Below are 24,250 nucleotides of genomic sequence, written 5' to 3'. Positions count from 1 at the left end.
TTGACCTACTTTCTTAATATTTTAGCATCAGTTTGACATTTGAAACATGTAGATCAAATTACTCAGGTGAGCGATCCAGGATTATCATGACCCTCTTGTTTAACTGATAATGGTTAATTGAATTTTTCACAAGGGGTTCGTTTTCTTTAGACAATGCAATGTACAGATAAGATATCAATAGAAAAAGTGGAAACTCCGCAGGTCGCTCAACACAACAAAAACGAAAATGTTGCAGGCTCGGTTTGATTGAGCCTGATTATCTCACTTTAACAATACAATACAAAGCATATCATTTACTATCTTTTTCTTTTTTAATATACTTAGCATATTTGTTTCTTCGAGATAGTAGCTAGCCTGTCCTACTTGTACAACATACCTGTTGTCGTTGTTGTTGTTTTTCCAGGAGGTATGCTTAGAAAAGAAATATTTTATTTTCGGACGAACGCAGTGAGGGAAAAGAATAAAGTGTTATAGTGTGATCGGCTTAATTTCCTGAACTTTTCTGTTTCCGTCAGATATTTTTTAGTTTCAAACTATGGAAAAGTTGGTTTAATGTACACATTGCTGAATCTATTATTTTCAATTGAACACTGGAATGTTTTAACGATATTGACATCTTTCTTACTTTCAGGGATGATAAACAGTCAATATTCATCGAAAGTGATTGTTTCTCGAAAAGTGGTTTGCTTGTGAAAGAAAGTGATATATGTGTTAGTATATATTAAAATATTCCGACTGGATTTAACTTTCAACACCGTTTGGAATCTACGTAGATATAGTGAAGGAGTATAATTAAAAGTGATATTAAATCTGGCATGCACATAAAGATGATAAGGAATTATAGTTATTGGTGATGTTGGATGTAATTTTCAAGACAATTTGGAATTGAATGCTATTATTTGTGTGTTCGTTTCATTGTAATTAATATTTACTCAAACAGGATTTGTCGCCATCTGGAATATGATTGTATAAAGGGAAGAAATGTAATTAGTGGTGAGTATGCTTTGCAATTGAATTTAATTTTTAACAATTTGGAAGGAACAAAGATATAGTAAAGGAATTAAATAATTTGTGCGATTCAAATCGGATTTAATTTGCACTTCTGAAATATATGTGCATATAGAATGGTATATAATATGTGATAAGCACGTTGCATTCAAATTATCAACACGTATTCAAATCAGATTTAGTGTTCAAGACATTTGGAATATACATAGATATAGGGAAGGTATGTAATTATTACTAATATTCAAATCGGATTAATTTTCAATACAATTTGGAACATACATAGATAAAGTGCAGAAATATTATTATTGGTGAGTACGTTTATTCAAAATCATTCAACATTATATACCAGTAATGTATCACTATCAATACATTGCATAGACTTTAACGTAAAATTGCGAAAGCATTTGCGGAATTAGAATACTTGACAAACTTACAAAATTATCATGGACTGAAAGTAGACGGACAAGTCTTTAAGTTTACCAGCGGTCCAGAAAAATATTCTGCCCCTAATATTTTTTCGACTTAAAAATTGAGCTTTGAACTCCCTGCCCTAGAAAGATGGTATAGATCTAAATTTCTCGATTAACGATTAGCTCTTTTAGGTTATGACACATAAATATACCGACTAGAATACCATCCACCTAAGCTTGAAAATTGAACCCGTCATTTCTCGCTCGCATTCACCCAAAAAGGCTTTTACACATGTACGATGAATGTCAGTCGACAGTATTTCATTACTGAATAATATTGATAAAAACTTGAAACATTTTTTTTCAAATATCAATTTAAGATTCTAAGATACATGTATATAATATTTAATTTAATGTGATTGTGTACTTTATTGCTTACACACGGTTCCGAATAGTTTTTTCCAAGCGGACTTCATCATTTCCTATAATCAAATGCTATTAGCTGCTGTTATAACTTAATGAAAATAATCAAGTAATTAAATAGACAAAAATAAGGAAATCAAATTATTGTAAATTTAATTCCACTTTACATAGATTGTATTTTCATTTTTTGATTTTATACTTGGCTGGAAATTCTCTATGATTTGCAATACCTACGAACTTTTATTTTATATAATTTCAGACAGATTAGAGACACTTTTGACTTAATTATTCTTTGAACTTAAACTCGGCTGCTCTAAAATTAATAATCGTCTTAATTTAGATTACAAATAGTGCCAATAGCTGATATCGTTAAATCCTACATTAGATAACAATCAAAATTATGTCAGTATTTTCATGTTTTGCATTTGACAATAAAGATACTCAACAGTACCTACTGGCATTTTAGAAAACCTTTACACAACACTTTATCTTATGTTTCTTAAAAGAATACCGCTTCATTTTAAAGCTATTAATATTGACTCCTTTCCACTTAAGAAAACACATATGAAAATATGTCCAGCAGTCATGTAAATAAATACAAAATATTTCATTGCAGTCTTTGCGTTTTATAACATTTTCGAAAATCAGGTAGATTGTTATAATTAATATTAACATGAAAATAACAAATGAAAATGACTGAGTTGCCTTTAGAAGCTAGTTTCTCTTTTCGACGGTTTCTTACGCCTACAGTTTTCTATACTTCTGGCTTTATATTTTACAAAGTAAAATACGATTGTCGCTATTCAATTTTAAATAATTCAAATGCCGGTTTGTACAAGGGAATTATGTTGATGATGATAATGTTTTCACCCGTGTCATATTGTATGTACTTCAGTTACTTCCGTAAATTATTCGTTTTCAATTTCGTTTCTGTGATTTTTTGTAAGATAAAATATATATATTAGGTAGGCAGTGAAGTATACAAAACTAATTGAAAACGTTTCTTTTTCAAAAGCATGCGCGGTTACTAAATATTTCAAAATGGAAGAATGGATCTGACACAAGTATTTACATAGGCTTTAACTGTTTCTAATATGCTATTAGTTAGTATTCATCGTTCAGAGATAAAATATTATAACATTTATATATATATATAAATATTATAAAGTTCAGAGAACACCAAGAGTTGTAACTTCTGTTAAATTTTTGTACTATTGTGTTGACATTTAGCGGATCGTTATAAAACTTGCCTATAAACTCGCATTTGCTAGAGATAGTACCTAAAATTCTAGATAATGAAAAACAATTAAAAAATTATTCTAGTTACTGATATGTAACATTAAAGACTGATTTTAAGCATATCATTTAATATTTTCTGTAACTTCTTATTTAATTTCCATGTAGCTGCTCTTGCAGATAGTCCTATCTGTCAAGTCATTGATAAATATCTAATCCCCAGTTTTACCTGGATTATTGCGGGAAGAACTTATTCAGTGCAAAAAGTTGTAAAATATATCATAATTGTGTGAAATCAGAAAATGTTTTAAGTCTAATGAAATAAATTCAGAACCTGTATTAAAGCTGAAATTTAGATATAAAATAAAAAAATGGAAAACCACAGACCACCCAACACGACATAAACGAACATGTTGCACGATCGGTTTGATTGAGTCTATGCATGGACGGAAGTGGACATTCAAGCTACCGTCCACGCCCTCCAGCCCCGGGGTGACAGAACACAACATGTACACATGTTACAAGTACTTAATATAATTTAGAAACATGTATTCATACGGCGGTGCACATGGAGCCTTCAATGATGCACAGAGTGCATTTCCAAGACAAGCGGCGTATGGTCCCCAGATAAAATAATGGCTATGCCCTAAACGAGAAAAACAATGTTATTTGTACCATATCACATACCATATATAAAAAGAAGAAAAAAAAATCTTTAGTATTTACCACGAAAGTTGACATTACAATGAAATGACTTATCACGAAGTTTTTAACCTTACATTAACTTTATTATTCCTTTTAATTTGTCTCATGCAGGTGTACAAGTAAATGCAGGGTAGGATTAAACTTTGTGTCTTTGAGTGATCTCTAGTACTATGTTTACATTTGCTAGTATAGTTGTATACAATGTTAATGTGAAGTTCATATGTGAAACACAGTTGTTAATGAGTCCATTTATACCCCATTTGTATTTATTAAAGTTGTACAAAAATCAAAGTTCTATCAGGAACTATATATCAATGTTACTAAACATACATGTTTTGTGTGATTATATATCTAAAATAATCTATTTCCTTTTTGATATCTATTTACAACCTAAACCTTCACCAACTGGACAGTTATTATATACGAGCGATAAATAAATTAAACGTTGTTTCCTCAATTTATATTTTTATGCAATTATCACATTTGGTTTTACTTGTGTTAGATGTTTTGGTAATAATTCACTTTATAAAACTGTCTTAAATGTAGATTTTATGTACAAATATTCTTTTCTACATTATGAGTAACCATGTTCATTTATGACTTGTGCGTATTTACTTAATGTTATGTGTAAGTAAGTTTATTTAGGTAACAAGTGACATAGTATGACAATAGCAAAATGCATAAATATCAGCAAAAGTAATAGCATATTAATATACACATGTTAAAGACCATGATATGCACACCAATACCGTGGATAACACAAAAAAAGTGAAAAATGATTTTCAATTATTTCCCCGGTGGTCCTTGCAATTGGTAGCAGTATCATAAGAAAATCATGTATTATATATAAAAAGATCATTCTAGACAGAGGAATGAATGTAATGAACACAGAGAACATGTTATAATAAATTGACAGCAGCCTTTAATCTACTTTAGACAGGGATATTTCTAATAGACTGAGGGCGGTTGTTCCACAACTGAACTCCATTTGAAGCAAAATGCCTCTAGATTACCTTTCACTGGCAAAATGCGCAAATGCAAAAATTATTCAGCATTTTCAAGGGCTTTTTATTTAAAGAGTAAAGGCACATTTGGCTTTACTAGGAAAAAGAGCTAACTCCTCAGTCAAACCGGTCATCAGTTGCTTGACGGTTAACGTTTAAAGTGACTGAAAATTTTTATAACTGTTGAAACTTCTCAAATATTTAGAGATACATGTCCCTACCTGCAAAAACGGTTAAAGTCATATCCAGGGCCCTCTCTTATTCAAATTTTGATAACTGGGCTAAGGAATTTTCGAGTTATTATCATATGAAAGGGGATTTTTTTTTTTATAAAGGTCTATCTGTCACAACATACAGGTTACTATATTTAATGTTTATACAGTTTTTTTTCCAGTGTAAGATTTATATACTATTTTTAATGATTTTGGCAGCAAACTGCAAAATATTGTTAGAGGGGTATTTTTTCAACATTCATTTTTTAAGGAAGAATGGGTCCCAAAAAGTCACTTCCTAAATAAAAACATTTCAGATGTGTAGAGTGCAGCAAGATCCTGTGCCATTTTAATCGTCAGATGTCTACTTGCAAGACAAATCATTGACTTATTCGTGGTGTGTGTGTGTGTGTATGTGTGTGTGCTGAGGGAAGGGAGGGCTCATAAAAATGCTTGGATGAACAATTGTGACAATGTTCTTTCACATCTGAAGTCTTACGTTGCGCGAGTTTTTCTAAAATAAAATATTTGTCCAATTTCTGAAACAGAATATTTCTTTAACGGTATATATACTTGTGTGTAATATATATTTATTTGAAGGAAATTCCAAAATTAAAAGTTCAAAATATAAAAGTAATTTTTTTTTCAATAACTGTTCTCACATTATTTATATCACTTTAATTAGCATTACACATTATAATATGCCACCATGTTTATAAATCGTTTTCATACAAGATTATGTTAAACAAATAACTATGGAAGAGTATACTGACCCCCTAAATTACATTCATAGTAGGTAAATTCGTCAACACTTAAATATTATATTTATGTATTTCTAAATTTTTGAGAGTTTATATATATTTTTTTATTACACGTTTATATTTCTTTGATGTTATATATATTCTTGCAAAAATACTTTTTTTTCACTGGATCCGCCCATGTATTAACAGGAAAAAAATCGTGTGCAAACAAGGCAGTTCACGTGCTGTTAATACCCGATTTTTATTTTTGAAATGCTTTACCGGGGACGTATCTGTATTTCTGCGCAGATTGAAATCTGGTATCTGCCTCTTGTTTCTTTCATTAAAATCTCTTCTTGTAGCATAAAAGATGCAATTTAATCCATAGAATGTTTTGCTGTATCAGTTACCAACGCCAAATGCACTGCCCCCAACAACGTTCGTACTCGCTTCTTTTTAGAAGTCGGCGTCTATTCAGTTTTTGTACGTAACCGTGAATGTTTAAGAATCGCTTGTAACTTGTGCGATTTGCATTTAGAAATGATATAAATGATTTGGGTACGTATCATTTATGTTTTAATCTAATTTCTCGACGGAATTTACACAAAAAGCTTGAAGCTTTTCCATACGTTCAAAAACACGAATATAAAGTTATTATTCTTGAAATTGTGCTCCTATTTACCAAATGTTTAAGTAATATGAAAACTTACTGGTAATATCATGTTTGCAATTACAAGAGATTAAAAGAATCGTTAAAAACATTCTTTACGTGCTGTTTGTAGTGTTGGTGATGTCTGGGCCCTGGTTATGGATATCTAAAAAATGTCTACCGTTGCCAAGAACAACAGAATGGTATTTTAAAAATGTACTGGAATCATAAAGTTATCGCATATGAAAACAGTACATTTAGTCGTCGTGTTATGCTTGTGCAAGAATAGCCTTTGGTCTCGGTCACAAACAATCCCGCGTGATTCTGCAAACGTTAATACTTAAAAAACGTGTATTATCCCTACATTATTTAAAAAACTGTCGGATTTTTTTAGAGAAACGATTTTCATAACACGTTTAATTTTTTGAGAATATATTTATTGCAGAATAAATTTCAATGTATTTTCTAAAATATAAACTATTTAAAATGAATTTCAGTAAGGTTGTTTGTGCCGTGTGGCGGTCGTAATAAGTTTCCCCGTACATTCAATCAGGGCTGTTATATTTCGATCTTCTCAGATCGTTCAGCACGACTTTTATGTCGGGTTATTGGTACTGTTTAGTTTCTCAGCTTAAACATTTCGGCCTGGGAGGTTCCAATACTCCCGCTTTTATAGCTTTGGGTATTGTATAATCACCCCCTTGGATATGGTGCTTGCTTTTTAATTTTGTCTTTTGGCAGTTCCTGTGATATGCAGGCTCCATAACATCAGATCAACTTTCTAAATTCCAGTTTGTTTAGTTCTGCTCATTGTTTTCTCGTTTAGGGCAAACACATTATTTTTACTGGGGACAATACGCCGCTTCTCATGGAATTACATGCATGACTGAAATAGGCTTTTATATATATATTTTGATAACAATTTACATTTTGTATATATTATGCAACATATAACCAGATCATATTACTCGACTTATAAATAATATAAAATGTTGTTTTCTCAAAGATATATATTAAGTAAAGAGGGGTCAGTATACTCTTCCGCATGTTTCCTTTTTGATATCTATTTACAACTTCAATCTTCACCAACTGGACAGTTATCATATACGAGTTATAAATAAATTCAACGTTGCTTCCCCAAGTAATACTTTTATGCAATTTCATATTTGTTTTTATTTGTGTTAAGTGTTTTGTAGATTAATTATTCATTATGTAAAATGGTGTTCTAGATTATTATGCATATGAAACCTTACACTGGCAAAAAGCACGTATACAAAAATTATTCAGAACTCGCAAGAGCTTTTGATTGAAAGAGTTAAGACGCCTTTGGCTTTACCAGGAAATGGATGAATAATAGTTGATCTCACTCCTCAGTCAAAACGGCTATCAATCATTTGACGGTGAAGGTTTAAAGTGACTGAAATATTTTTGGAGCTATTTAAACTTCTCAAATGTTTAGAGACCCAGATCCCTACCTGCAAAATGAGTCATAGTCATACCCAGGGCCCTCTCTTCAAATTTTGGTAACGGGGATAGTCCCTCTGGCTCTGAGAGGGAATGTATAAGTCATATTCATATGAAAGGGGAATATTTTTTAGCTCACCTGTCACGAAGTGACAAGGTGAGCTATTGTGACCGCTTGATGTCCGTCGTCCGTCGTCATTCGTGCGTCGTCCGTCCACAATTTCTAAAAAAATCTTCTTCTTGAAAACCACTGGGCAGAATTACACCCAACTTCACAGGAATGATCCTTGGGTGGCCCCCTTTCAAAATTGTTCAATGAATTGAATTCCATGCAGAACTCTGGTTGCCATGGCAACCGAAAGGAAAAACTTTAAAAGTCTTCTTGTCCAAAACCACAGGGTCTAGGGCTTATATATCTGGTGTGTAGCATCATCTAGTGGTCCTCTACCAAAATTATTCAAATTATCTCCCTAGGGTCAAATATGGCTCCGCCCCGGGGGTCACATGGTTTATATAGACTTATATAGGGAAAACTTTGAAAATCTTCTTGTACAAAACCACAAGGCCTAGGGCTTTGATATTTGGTATGTAGCATTATCTAGTGGTCCTCTACCAAGATTGTTCAAATTATCCCCCTAGAGTCAAATATGGCCCCACCCCGGGGGTCCCAAGTTTTATATAAACTTATATAAGAAAAAAAGTTTAAAAATCTTCTTGTCTGAAACCACAACACTTAGACCTTTGATATTTGGTTTGTAGCATTGTGTTATGGTCCTCAACCAAACTTTTTCAAATTGTACCCCTTGGGTAAAAAGAGGCCCTGCCCTGGGGTTCCCAAGGTTTATATAGACTTTTATAGGAAAAAGCTTTAAACATCTTCTTGTCTGAAACCATACGACCTAGGCTTTTGATATTTGGTATGATGCATTGTCTAGTAGTCCTCTACCAAAATTGTTCAAATTATGCCCCTGGGATTAAAAGAGGCCCCGCCCTGGGGTCACTTAGTTATTATGTGAGTTATATAGGAAAAATACTTAAAAAATCATCTGATCCTATTTCCAAGACTGTTTAATTATAATCACCTGATGACCCCAAGTAAAATGATGTCACATGACTGTGACCTTGACCTACTGACCTACTTTCTTGTTTTTTAAGATACAGCCTTGAAATTTTGATGACATACACAGTTTTGCACACAAATCGTAAAACTGAATTTCATTGACCATGAATGTGACCTACTGAATTGCTTAATATTGTATCATCATTTTGACATTTGAAACATGTAGCTTATATTACTTAGGTGAGCGATCCAGGGTCATCATGACCCTCTTGTTTGTATTTCTGTCTGTCACAACATACTGGTTACTATAATTAATGTGTACAATTTTTTCTGGAGTAATATTTTCATAATTATGTTTAATAATATTGGAAGTCAGCTACAAAAGAATTGTTGAAGGGGTGATTTTTAACCCGTCAGATCTCTATTTGCAAGACAAATCGTGTGTGTGTGTGGGGTGGGGGGGGGGGGGGGAGAGCCGTAGCCCATTTAGAAGCCTCGATGGACCCATTGTGACAATGTTCTTCAAATCTGAGGTATATGTTTCACGAGTTTTTCTAAACTAAACTAATTGTCCAGTTTCTGAAATGAAGTATTTCTTTAACAGTATACAAGGTGTGTGTAATATATATCTATTTTAAGGAATTTCCCAGATTATATGTTCAAAATATCAAAGTCATATTTTTTTTAATAACTATACTCGCAATATTTATATCGTTTTGATTACCAATTTGCATTATATGCCACCATGTTTATAAATTGTTTTCATGCAAGAATATGTGAAACAGATAATAGATAACGCATTGAAGATGACATACTTATATATTTTAAATATAAGGGGAGTGGGGGTGGGGTGGGGGGAGGGTGTCAACAAGTAATGAATTCTCCTTTTACAGCCAATCCATTTAGGTGAAATTTGACATTGTTTACCTGTGCCATATTGAAATGCTTTGTTCGGCTGAAACATGTAGTTCCCGAAATATTTCTGAAAAGGTTTATTTTTTGGATTAGTTTATTTATACATGCATATTCAGTACAATGTTTCAATATTTCAAGTTTTGGAAAATGTTCGAAATTAAAACTTGTGTTAGAAATGTTCCGATCTTTCATAAAATATTTTGCCAGCGAATGCTTACAAATTTCAAGTGAAAAAGCTTTCATGTTCGAGAAAGGTTGTAAAGCGATAAATTATGTTTACACAATGCGTTTAGTCATTAAATGTAAAGAATCGGTAATAAATCAAAAAGATCGGATCATGCAAAACTATACTAAATGGATACCTAATGCAATTGGTAAGGTGAAATATACTCTTCAGTCAGGAAATCTGAGGTAAAAGAACAATTTTTTATTTGATCATCTGAAATAAACATGGGGGCAAAAATTTTATGTGCACGCTTCTTGCGCAGAAGAGTGTTTAACGACAAAGTTATGCCTTCATATTCATTATTTCGGTATATTTCTATGGTTTGAAAAAACATATCTTTCGGCAATTTGAGTTGCATACAATACATAAATCTTCTACAGAATATTTTCATTTATTTTCTTTAACGCATTGTTTAGATAGGACTCGGTTTAGCTTTCATACTTATTATATATTTTTGTTCTTTTGCATTGCCTTAGCTGTTTCGTAAGGAAACGCAAATGACCCCCTTTATATTTAATAAAGTTATACAAAAAATAAGGTTCTATCAAGAATTATATATTAAATTAAGCATACATGTTTTGTGTGATTATATGTATTTATCATATCTAAGTATCCTATTTTCCTTTTTGATATCTACTTCACCAACTGGACAGTAATTATATACGAGCGATAATTAAATTCAACCCTGTTTACTTAATTTATATTTTTATGCAATTTCACATTGGTTTTATTTGTGTTGAATGTTTTGCAGATTAATAATTTATTATGTATTATTGTCTTAAATGTAGAATTTTATTTACACACATGATTGTTTTTTACATTTTATGAAACCATGTGTATACATGACTTGTGGGTATCTACTTTAAGTTATATGCCTCGTGTTCTAGGTTATTATGCATAATTAAAGCTTACACTGGCAAACGCATGTACAAAAGTTGTTCAGTATTTACAAGCGGTTTTTGTTGAAAGAGTAAAGACGCCTTTGGCTTTGCTTTGCTAGGAAATAGAGGGATAATATTTGACCTCACTCCTCAGTCAAACCGGCTATCAATTACTTGACGTTGAATGTTTAAAGTGACTGAAATAATTGTGTAGCTATTGAAAGTTCACAAATGTTAAGAAATCCAGGTCCCTCCCTGCGAAAAGGGTCATAGTCATACCCAGGGCACTCTCTTCAAATTTGAGTAACTGGCTCTGAGAGAAAATTTTCAAGACATTTTCATATGAAAGGGGAATTATTTTTCGTACATTTGTGTCTGTCACAACATAGTGGTTACTATAACTAATGTGTAAACAGTTTTTTTCCAGTGTAAAATTATGTTTACTAATTTCGGCAGCAAACTATAAAAGAATTATTGAAGGGGTAATTTTCTTCAACATATCTCAATTTGTTAAACAAATCGTTCTCTTACTTGTGGCGTTGGTGTGTGTGTGTGGGGGGGGGGCGTAGTTTGTGCGGGGTGGGGGCGGGGGGGGGGGGAGAGAGGCGGGAGCTTATTTAGGTGCCTCGATGGACCAATTTGACAATGTTCTTCCACATCTGAAGTCTATGGTCCACGAGTTCTAAAACAAAACAATTTTCCAGTTTCTGAAATAAAATATTTCTTTTACGTTATCGCATAGTGCGGCAATTTTCCTTTGATCTTTACAGTATGTTAAACATGGTTACACACATTATTACTACAAAATCTGTGCTGATATTTTACCAAACTGTTACGATATATATCAACACGAAAATCTCTATTGAGTTTCATTAGAAAGAAACTGTTGTGATATATATCAGCACAGTAAAACTGTTCCGATATATATCGCAACACTTTTTCTCCTATCGAGGGAGTATAATTTTTTCCTTTCAAAGAAAAGATGATTTTAGCTCCAATTTATAGTTCACAGAGAAAGAATGATCGCAAACACCTACATTTATAAAGTAAAAGAATAAATGAACTAGAATGTTTCAAAGACTCTATAGATATTGCCAAATTCAGAAATACATGAAATATATAAAATTCTGAGTTTTCTCAAATGTTTCTTTTTCTTTGTTTTTTTTTTTTTTTTTTTTTTTTTTTACAAACAAAACAACAGAGTTTACAACATGTTTGCCCAATGAAATGCAAAGATTTAAAACCAGTGCAGAAATCTGTTAGATACTTTTATCTGGGGAACACATTTTCTAAAACAGAAGTTTTTGTGTTTCAGTCAGCGAGGCGCAGAAAGGGAATCAAAAGTGTAAACATAATAATAAACAAATTTAAATGAAAATAATATATAAATTTTAATGATAAAACTATGCGATAAAACAGTTATAATATGTAATACTCGTGTGTTACGAGGATATATCAGAGCTAGGGGTACATCTCGGTATTTTTCTCTGCACATATCTTTTTCGGCCTACCGGCCTCGACGATATGTGCAGAGAAAAATACCCTCGATGTACCCCTAGTTCTGATATATACTGGTAACACACTCTCACACATACTATAACTATTACGTATTAAATGTTTGTGCAATATTTTTATTTGAAGGAAATTCTCAAATTATAAGTTCAAAATATACATTTTTAAGGGAGAATTAAAGAAACGCAATTGACCCCCTTTATATTTATTTTATACAAAAATTAAGTTTCTATCAAGAATTATATATTAAAATTACATAAGACACTGATGACAACCCTCTTAAAGGGAATTCCGATAGTTTTTTATGCACATCTATCTGCGCAGCCGACACTTTCTATGGAAAACTGAACTGAAGTCAACATTTGTTGAAACATGTTACAGACAGTCTTAAATATGAGGAATCTTGAATGAAATAACATTTTTGATAAGTTTTATCAGTAATCAAATGTTGATACTGGTCTATGTTGTATTGACAAGTATAATGCCTGACAGGTATCTTGCTATTTTTGTGGTTGTGTTTTCACATCGCATTTTGGTACAAAGACGGTGTTCTTCATATAATGTAAGATAATTGACTTAGTACTGATAAGACAATATCACATTTCAGATTATTTAGTATTCAATTATAGAAATGATTAAGAATTTTTAAAACTTTTTTTTTAACTTCTAGCAGACATACATGTAATCAATTTGGCCAGGTTCGCGCCATTTTCCGTCCGAACAGGTGTTATATTCTAGCGGTCTTAACATAAAATTTAGCCTGGTGACCCATACATTTTTAGCCATTTTTATGCCCACAATACAATTATCTATACACAAGAAAAACAGGAAAAAATTCTATGAAAGAATTTTTTCAAAATTAAAAAAAATATTCTTCACTATGGGTATTTTTCACTGAAAAAAGTTCACAAAAGTAAATATGAAACAATTTTTTTTTTCATTTGTACCCATTATTGTAAGGATAGAGTATTACAAATATGACTATGATATCAAATTAGTATATAATAAAATCTGTAAAAAGAAAAAAACCTTATTGTGCTGTCTTGATGTACATTTTGGTTGGTATTCATAAAAAAGCAGAAAATGTTGAAAATGTTGAAAAATCGCTAGCATTTTCAGCAACAGTGGATGTGTTCAAAACAATTTTTCACAAAAACAAGACTGGTGACCTATTGTTTTTATTTGTTCATTGTTTTCAGCACAAATTTTACTATCATATATGGAATTTAAAAAAATTCTATGAAAGGAAAAAAACTATAGGAATTCTCTTTAATATGATGAAAAATAGAATTATCTAATGTTTTAAATCTCTACATGATTACGGCATTACATCGGTGGGATGTGATGTGTCGATTATTACCCAACAGAAAAGTTTATTGTGTCATACCCAGTACAAAAACTGTTTCTGTACATTAAACCGGGTGCGTTGACGTAACGGAACATGTGTAGAGCAGAAGATTTTAATTTGTTGAAATACTTATAACATAACTTACGTTAAAAGTAAGAACAACATTTTTATTTTCGTCGTGTTCGGTAACATGTAAAGCTCAACCTTTTCTATTTTGACCGAATACATTATTAGAATAGTATAATTGCAATTACATACAAAAAAGTGTATTAATTATGTTTTTGGAAATGTAATTTATAAACCCATTAAATGAAAGGAAAAATTTGAAAGCATTGCGCACACTTATTCATAAATGTAAAATAAAATATAGCACAAATTTTGAAAAATTGATGCTTGATATACTATTTTCCTCCATGTATTTATATTAAGCAAACTATAACATTTCATGTAATTTAATAGCGTCAGTAATTTTAGTAATACAATCTTTCCTAAATATTCAACAAAAATTGCTACGATAGAAATATCTCTGTTACCTAATTCATGTATAAGTTCATCCTATTTTTCAAATGACTAAACATGATTTATTCTAATAGATGTCAAATTTACATCATTGGTACTATCAATCAATAGCAATTAACCCGACACTGTCCATGGTACGTATACCATAATCATAATAATAAATCGAAAAATAAACTGTTAAAAATGCAATTTAAAACATTTTAGGAAAGTGTGAAATCAAATTATACTGGCAATTTTCTAACAAATGTTATACAGTTTTATTTGAATTTTCATTGTTTATCATTCTATCAGTAATGGACAGAAAATTTCAAAAAGAGTTATGTTGTACTACAATATAATTATGGAACAGATTAACTTAGTATGTCTCTCTGAAATAACTCAGTCTATTGATGACTATGCTAACAATGGTGTCGAAAAGAAAATGCAGACCCGAAGAATATTTTTAAAATCATAAAAAACTCGAGAAAAATTTTATGAATCAAACCCTTCCTTATCACTTCCTAAACCCAAGTTTTCACTTCGACATTTAAAGAAAGCTTTATCTATGTTACACACGAATATTGTTTTAGCTCCAGCAGATAAAGCTTCAATACTATCATTATTATCATACGACACATTTACTACACAGAAATATTACAAAATGAACTGAAACGTACGAAAACGTATCCGTTATCGCTACAAGACGAGAATAATATTGTACAAAATCATGTAGATCAATGTATAAATTTTAATGTCGCACTTATCAATCAAATGACGCTCCCTACTCTTTGTTGGATCCCAAAACTATACAAAACTTCATATTAAGCTCGATTCATTGCAAATTAAACCTTGTGCACAACAAAAACTATTTCTCTACTTTTGACATCTTGTCGTACTGCAATAAAAGACGTATTGCTCGGGGTTGGTTTATTATGTGTCCATCAAGAACTCTGGAGATGTTATCAATAATTACTTATGACTTTTCTACTCTTTATACTAATTTATTACATAATCTTATTAAAGAAAAAGCTGCTAGCTTTAATTGAGAAAACATTTGCAAGAGAAAACGTTAATTATCTGGCATGAAATGGAACAAGAGCATTGTTTTCTAACAGTAAATTTATGACATATCCTATGGAGTTATGATCAGCTTTGTGAAGCTCTTAGGTTTCTATCAGGTAAAAAACATATTTATCAATTTTGGCAAAAAAACTTACAGACAAGTGTTTGTTCTCTCGATGGGAATTTACTCCGCCCCACTCATTACTGATTAATTCTTATACTGTTATGAACATGATTTCATGCTTAGTTTGTCCACTGAGACACAATTTTAAATTATTAAAGCTTTTAGTGGAACCTCGAGGAATATTGATGATATTTTTAATATGGACAATCTATATTTTTCAGAAATGGTTAAACACACTTACCAAAAATAGTTACAGCTTAACAAGGCTAATACTTCAGATTTAGAAGCGTCATTTTTGAACTTGAATTACACAATTGCGAATAATAATCTAGAAACGAAAATATATGATAAAAGAAACAAATTTAATCTTAAAATTGTCAACTGCTCGCGCCTTGATAGAGATGTCCCTCGAGCAATATCATTCGGTGTCTATATCGTTTTGCAAGAGCTTGCTTAAAGTCAGAGGATTTTAATAATAGAAATCCTCATATAACCAACACATTATTACAACAGGGTTACCGTTATCATAAGCTACGGAAAGCTTTCAGTAAATTTTACCACAGATCGACAAAACTGTTAAAGAAATTTAATACTTTTTAAAAACTTGGTCTCACACACCCGCAATACTACGGAAATGTTGTTTATAAATTTCGAAAAATAAGCATAGTCTTTATTTTAATCAGATATTTGTAAAATGTGTTAAAAAGTTTATCAAAAGACGATACGTACATAGTGCATATTTGGTCGCTTTCCTATTTGATGGAGCGATGACTAACAAAATGTAAGACTCCACGAAGCAATTCTCCTAAATCCTACATAAAATGGACGGAGGGAGTGGAATTTTGTCTTGCAGCTTTCTTAGTCGTGCCCTTAAAAGTTAGACTCTTGGTGCTCTGACTTCAGACAAGTTGTTGATAACATTGGTGTAATTATACCATAGATGTACCATAATTTTATGTTTTACTTAATATGATCTGGTATTCTTTCACTAACGTAAGAGCATTTCTCAGCTGATTTTATTTATATTGTCTTGTCTAATTTGTTGAAAATAGGGTAAGTGCGAGGTTGGTATGCCTTAAACGCTTTTAAACCCCCTAGTTTACTTTGTATATGTTTCTGACCGTTCCAAGGCGGTGCCCCTATTTTCAACTTGTTTTCTGTCGGTCTTGTATTTTATGTTGCTTATGTTGTCTTGTTTGTTGTTAGCGTTTCTTGTCATTCTCCTCACTCTGCCTATCGCCCCCATCCTTTCCCCTTGCATTTGCGCTCCCTTGCCTTGGCATCCCTTCCCCTTTTACTATTAGTAAGTCATCGTGCTCACCTTAAGATTTGTTGCCGAAATCCTAAGGCGTTGCCCGATTGTTCTGTTTGTCCTGCTTATGTGTGTGCGCTTGCACTTTGTGTTGGGTATGTTGTCTTGTTTGTTGTTAAGATTTCTTTCCTCTTTCTTCTCACTCCCCATATCATCACCACCATCATTTCCCCTTGAATTTGCGCCCTTTTGCTTTGGTATCCCCTCCCCTTTTACTATGACCTTAATTTTGGCTGCTGGAATCCTAAGGCGGTGCATGATTGTTGTTTTTTCCTGGTTATGTGTGTGTGTTTGTGTGCTTGTGCGTCTATGTGTCTTTGGCTGTGCCTTACAGTGTTATTATATCTTACTTGTCTGTTTATCTATATATGTTAGTTAAGGTCGCTGACTTCAAATCACTTGCCCCTCATCGATGTTGGTTCGAGCCTCACTCGGGGCGTTGAATTCTTCATCTGAGGAAGCCATCCAGCTGGCTTACGGAAGGTCGTTGGTTCTACCCAGGTGCCCGCTCGTGATGAAATAATGCACGGAGGGGCACCTGTGGTCTTCCTCCACCATCAAAGGTGGAAAGTCGCCATATGACGTAAAATTGTGTCGGTGCGACGTTAAACCCAACCAAAAAAATTAGTAAAGAATTAGTAAAGTGTGTGTGTGTGTGTGTGTGTGTGTGTATGTGTGTGTGAAATTAGTGTATGCGCTGCTGTGGTTTACGTTGTACGGTAACTGTGATTAAGGAACGTAGCATTCCCATTTGAATAGTCATCCTTGTTCCATATTGTGCATAAAATCAATATGCAACTGTTGTATTTTTGAAGCAACCCGTTCAAAATGTTTTTCCGTTACAGATTCTTTTTGTAGCCGGCCTACTTAGCAAATGCATGGCTCTGAGGCTGTGTTTGTAGTGCTCTGTGCTTACTTATTATTTGTATGATATGTTGTAATCATATTTTTATTTACAGTTAATCTCGTGTTAACAATTTACACAAAACTGTGTTACTTTCAAAAAATCATTATTATTTATCTTATGAAACTATGTTTGTAGCAGTAGAAATACATAATTTAGACATTTTAGCTGTGTGAATTCTTAATGAAGTTTTACAATACAATTTCGGTATAGATATACATGAAACAATGCTTGCATAAAATAGAATTTCAATCATGGTATTAATTACAACACCAAGGCCTACGCTTCCAACCGATAGACGTTAGTATATATTCTAAATTAAACATTTTTTTTGCAGTCTAGGTATTCTTCTGATAAATTACTATTTCTAATCGCAATAAAATTAGTAATTAAAATGTAAAAAAGACGAAACAACACTTGTAGTCAGGTTATTAATTCTTTACATTTTTATTCAAGCAATATAGATTAATATTTATCAATATTTATCCATTATCAACTAGGTAAAAAAAATAACTAATTAAAATTGTAAACAACCGTATTGTATTACGGATTGACAGTGTTTTTCAACACTAACATGTTTAATTAAATTAAAACCTAAATTCACGCTGTTGCACTCTGATATATAATGTTTTTAAATATATGGCTTATTTTACAACTCTGCCCTTGTTACCACTGCCTTTAGTATTCTGGTATGTATGTCTCAATTTTGAGATTTAATTTATTTATACGGATAGTTTTATTATGAAACGGGTCATTTCGTTTGTTATGATATGCGTAATTCCATTTGAAAATGCAAAGTGTGTCTGAATTTAATTTCCAAGTCCGGATAGTGTTAGTTCGTAAAGTGAGCGGAGGACATATTTTCCGTATTAATGTTCTTGTGTTGGCTGTCTATGTGATGTTATTTCACCTTCTATTTTTAATTTGAAACCCGCTCTTTTTTATACTCAATGTGATCTAAATATGAGCACTAAATGGAAAGAATGAAATATTATGTTGAATATGGCGCGATTTATTCTAAAATTAAACATTGGGTACTGACTGCAAAATAAAATGATATTCTCACATTTTCGTTGTAGCAACATTTGTCTTTACATTGATAAAATAATACAACTTATCAATGATGGGAAAGATTACTGGTATAAGATTGGCTTAAATAATTTAAATAATCTTAAAATTTTGCGATGTTCTTTTTTTAACATATGAAATATTAAGGAACGTTTTTCGATATATAAACTATCACAAATATGCACTGCGTTCAGGAAATGTAAAATCACTCTTTATCCAGTTCTCATGGTCACGTTTTATTCCACTACAATATTGCTTTTAAAAAAGAAAAGATTTTCTAAGGCAAAATCCCTTAAATATATAATATATCACCGGATATCACACTTTGTTTGCCATTTTAGTATACATCTGTAAATTAAGATTAACACAAAATGTTATTTGAAATTTAACATACCCGAAAAACAAAATAAACATAGATATAACAAAATGTTATTTAATAAATTATGTGCTTTGTCAGTTTTGATGGTTTTGTCAACACGTTTTCGGTACTTGAAATTTAATGAGTATAATTTCATTTTGATTTCACTGTTTTTCTCATTTAATGTAATCATAAATTATCTACAAGACTAAAATTTGTTCATTGACACAGAATTGTAAACAAGCAGTAACATCGGGTGGTGTTTATTCATAAATATTTGTTAAAACACACATATGAAAATAGGTCCAGCAGTCTAGTAATATTAACATAAAAATTCAAATTCAAATGGAAATGCCTTGAGTTGTCTTTAGAAGCTGGTTATCTCTTTTCGACGGTTTCTTACGCCTACACGGTTTCCTATACTGGCTTTATATTTTACAAAGTAAAATACGACTGTTGCCAGTTAGTTTTGAATAATTCAAATGTCGGTATTGTACTAGGGAATTATGTTGATGATGATAATGGTTTCAGCCGTCTCATATTGTATGTATTTATGTTACTTCTGTAAATTATTCGTTTTTGTTTCAGTGATTTTTGAAAGATAAAATATATGTATAAGGTAAGCAGTAAAGTCTAGAAAACTAATTGAAAGTGTTTGGTTTTCAAAAGCATGCACGGTTACAAAATATTTCAAATTGGAAGAATCTAATTGACACAAGTATTAACATAGGCTTTAACTGATATCAAATATTAATTACTAATATGCTATAATTAGTATTCATCGTTCAAAGATCAGATGTTATAGGCCTAGAGCTGGAAGGTGAAACCTCCCCCCCCCCCCTCTAGGGATTTTTGTAGACCCCGTTATTTTTGAAGCCCCTTGTATATACATCATATTTCTGAGTTCTGCCATCTGGCAAGCGGGTTCTCTATGAGTTACAGCCTGTTATTTACGTTACCTTAACAATTATTTAATAAATGATAAAATTGGAATGTGGTAATTTATATGGTAGAAACAACCAAAATCATCAGCAAGTGGGTTTAGTAATATGCAGAATATGCTGTTGTCAATGTTCCGGTTTAGTTGTGTTCTCTAAATCGATCAATTCATTTTGTAATTTACGTTACCATTCTGTTTTATAAAAATACTCATATCAATTAATTCAATAGGTTTAATTGTCAGAAAATATCAGATATGTCTAAAGTATATTATTTTCAGATATACATTACATTAGTATTTAAGAATTTATCGTTCAACACTTTTTTTAGAACAAGTACGTCACCATTATTATATACGTTACTAAAATTCACGATATATTATTTTCATTTCTCGGTCAGTAGATTGTTTATGTAATCCTTATAATGATGTTCAAACTTAGATAATGTGAGTATCTTATCAAGTTTGAACTAGTTTGATATAAAAATCCATACAGCCCAGCACTGACATTGTAATCTACGTTACGATACGTTACTGAATGTGTATTTTAGTAACTGAAAAATACACACTTACAACCGCTTATCTGTTTAACCGAATAAATCCACATAGATCAAATTTGAGAAACAATTAAGTTGCGGGGTTCAGTCACCTAAGTCATCATAATCACTGTCTTGTTTCGTATATGGTATCAATTATATTGGTCATCTCTACTTCTTCATAGTCATCATCGGAGTCATCAGAGTCGCATGTTGCTGATGTGTCACAAATAATTTCAGCTAGTTCCTGAAGTACTATATTATCGGAACACCAGTCATATTCCAACAAATTTTCTGATCCAAATTTCTATCCACTTTCATCTACTTTTGGTAGAACTGGTTAAACTGATAGTTCACGCGTGTTATGTGCATTCTAAATGATAACTGGCACAGTGGAAATAGACTCATGTCCATACCATTATATGTATTCGGGACATTGCCAGCACGTACTTAATACTTTGCGAGAAACATGTCATATATAAGTTTGTTGATGTTAATGTATTCTTCAATCCATAGATTGCATAGACAATATTTTCGATGCTGTTAAAGAGGTCATCAGATCAGTGCTGTGTATGAACTACTTCTGCTGATGTTGCAACCTACACCTGGTTTTTCTCTACTAATTTGAGCAGTGTTACTTTCCCTGTGCGAACAAAAGCACCGGTTATGTCAACGAGTCAGATGCTGTATTGCAGGCAAAACTGAGCAGATTCTTCCTCCTTTGTTTATAAAGATGTATAAAGATGTTGTGAGCATTTAAATGGCGTCTCTTACTGCCTGTTTCAGTGTAAAATAAAACAGTATTTTGTGTTTTTGAAGATATCACCAATAACACAAACGCGTCTGTATCTGGGGATCTAACTTTGATTGAGCTTGAACTTTGTTCCCATCTTCACTTGTGAGTAAATAACACTTTTCACCATTGACAAAATACAGTTGTCTTCCCTTCATCTTTGGTGCATAGGAATCACATTTTCATTGTTCAAAAATTAGATTGATCACTGTTTTGTTTTCACTATTTGACATGAATGCTTTTCAGTCACGAGGACAGTAAGTGTCAGTTACAAAATCGACTCGAGCTGTCTTAGGTAGTTGACTGAACACAGCTTCGGCTACGTCTTGGAATGTTGCAGGGATCGTTACTAAGCTTTGCAGCAGGACGTTATTGTCAATCAACAAAACAATGTCATCTTTTTGGACGACTGCAGCATGTACATGGTGAAGTAGTTTAGACTTGTCTGTTTTCATTGGCATTCCAGTCGCAGTAGCTATAACGGCCAGGTGACAGGTCCTAGAGAAAAAAGAAAGTGTCAATTCTAGATCTATGTTGTGCTGGACAGCTAAAAGTACCAACTGTTCATATACGTTACGTTCTGCTCTTATCTGTAGTATTTTGTTTTGAGAATTAGTTACTTTCCTTTTACCTTCAGCTGTGAAAAATATTTTAAGTTTTCTTCTCTTCACGAGGTCTTGGAAGGGAACTGATTTTTCAGTCAATCTTCTTTTGATAATCCATCCCCTGTCATTCCATCTATGTTAGTTGCCTTAAGGTCATGAGCGACTTCTGCTTTCGCAGGAATACCAGACAACACACAGTAAATTTCATCTTTCTTGGTGTTTTTTTCAGCCTGGAATGGGTTTGTGAAGGATTCTATGCCATCATAACCCTGTTAACTTCCTCTTCATTCATGTCTATCTGAGCAGGTTATACTTCTTTGTGGTTGGACATGTCTTCTCTATGTATGTCTGCATTCTGAAGTGTTGCTTCAACATACCTTGCTCTGTAATGACGAGTCATGCACCTGTGGAAATATGCAGCAGAGTTTCAACTGAAACCAAGTATGCCAACCTCAGACTTGTAATGTCTGTTAATTGTCTGCTAGTAATATCTACAGCATTTCTCAATGCTGGTACAGAAAACCTAGATACACTAAAATCATTACTCTGGAGTAGCTCTTCTGTACCTGGATCAGTATTCATCAATGTCAACAGGTAAATGAGGAGGGAGCGATTGTTGTGGTCAAATGCAAAGAACAAAGGCACAGTTTGTACAGAGATGCTATATGTAAATACTCTTCAAAGTCAGGAGAGTTATTAATTCAAACATCTTTTCTTTGCATTGGACTTTCAGTCTGTTTCTGCAATATTAGTGTCTTCTGAAATGCTTTCCTTGTGGGGTTCTGTCTCTTCAAACTTGCATATAAGCAAACACTCAAGAGCTTCCATTACAGTCCTGTGTTCTTTTAGGGTATGGTTGTAGCGTTTACCTGGTAAAACTTATTAAATGAACCACTAGAACAAATTCCTGATTCTTTTACAAGTTCTGCAAGACCACTGCCCTTCATTAATTTTCCTACAGGCCCAACTATAGAGCAGATTGTGTGAAACATACCCATTCTAACAATTATGTTACCAAATCCATCTCTAGACTGCAGAACCAAAGAATATGCCTTATTAGCAACAGCCGAGCCACATGTCGCTATAGTACATTTCTGACCAACTTCATTACTTGTATCTACTGACGTTTTTAACATGTGCTAGACTGTAGCATTATCATTGATCGAATAATTCGAAGGTGCTATACATATAAAGCAAGTTTGAGCACTCACTCTCTGCATATCAGTTCACACATTTGTTATTTATTTTTTTTTTCATTTCATTTCATTTTCAACTCAATGAAATCAGTTTTATTTCACATGGAAAAATGATTTTTTGTTAATCTTTATGGTAAATTCAGTTTGAAGAAAATTATATATGATTTATCTAATTAGTAATTTTCGTTACATATATTTATAATTTGTGATATATTTATGTTTTAAAATGTAATTATAATACATATTTATGAAATTTGTACATGTTGCATATCTGTTTGAACAAAAAATTTATCAAATCCCAAATATTTTTCGACTATTTTAAAAAATAATTATTATAAATTTGAAACTCATATTTTCAACATTATATTATTTAATCTTCTTTACTATACATTACTGCTTATTTTTTGTCAATAATTAGAAATATTTTACAACCAATATAATAATATCAAGCTCTTATCTGTTATAACCACAACCCCTTTTTATAACACTTTTGACATAGACACATCAAAAAAAAATATAAAATCACATAGTTATATTTTCATTACAATTTTTGGTAACGTACATTTGATTACGTATAGCACATGCCTATAAGTGTCAATTTTACCTGCAAAATTTAAATCTGTATATTCTGTCTTTATATATTGATATATTGTGTAGCTAGTAAACCATTTATGGCTAACTGTAGGGCCAGTCAATATTTTCTAGAAATTATTAATGGTAACGTACAAAGTAGGCTGTAACGTAAAAAGAACCCGACTGCCAGATGGCAGAATTTCTGGAATGATAGCTTATATTATATGCTTTAAGAAAATCATAGCGTAGAAATATCCCTAGAGGGGGGGATGGGGGGTTATTGTCAGCTCAAGGTCTATTATGACATTTTGATATATACTGTATAAAGCCTATGCATTAGTACTCATATGTTGTTGACGGCTAAATGTTAGAATATTGCTTGCACAATTTATAATGTATAGACAGTTGTTGCGTTCGGCAATTTTGATTAATAAAGAATAAAACAAACCTTCACATCGGTAATTCCGGCCTTTGTTGGAAAAGAGTAAACT

At 32.2% G+C, this 24,250-nt stretch overlaps 1 long non-coding RNA gene across 1 annotated transcript in view; it reads left to right on the top strand.

Moving 5' to 3' along the window:
* LOC123563087 (uncharacterized) overlaps positions 1–24,250 on the top strand; it is a 43,907-nt gene that overhangs the window by 6,869 nt on the left and 12,788 nt on the right. The window contains exon 2 of the long non-coding RNA XR_008368056.1: positions 632–1,316. This is a non-coding gene — a long non-coding RNA (uncharacterized LOC123563087). The remainder of the gene's footprint in view (positions 1–631; positions 1,317–24,250) is intronic.

Source organism: Mercenaria mercenaria, chromosome 2, assembly GCF_021730395.1.
Source record: "Mercenaria mercenaria strain notata chromosome 2, MADL_Memer_1, whole genome shotgun sequence".
NCBI classification, from domain to species: domain Eukaryota; kingdom Metazoa; phylum Mollusca; class Bivalvia; order Venerida; family Veneridae; genus Mercenaria; species Mercenaria mercenaria.
Note: the sequence above shows the minus strand (reverse complement) of the source record. Positions and strands in the feature narration are given on the sequence as shown.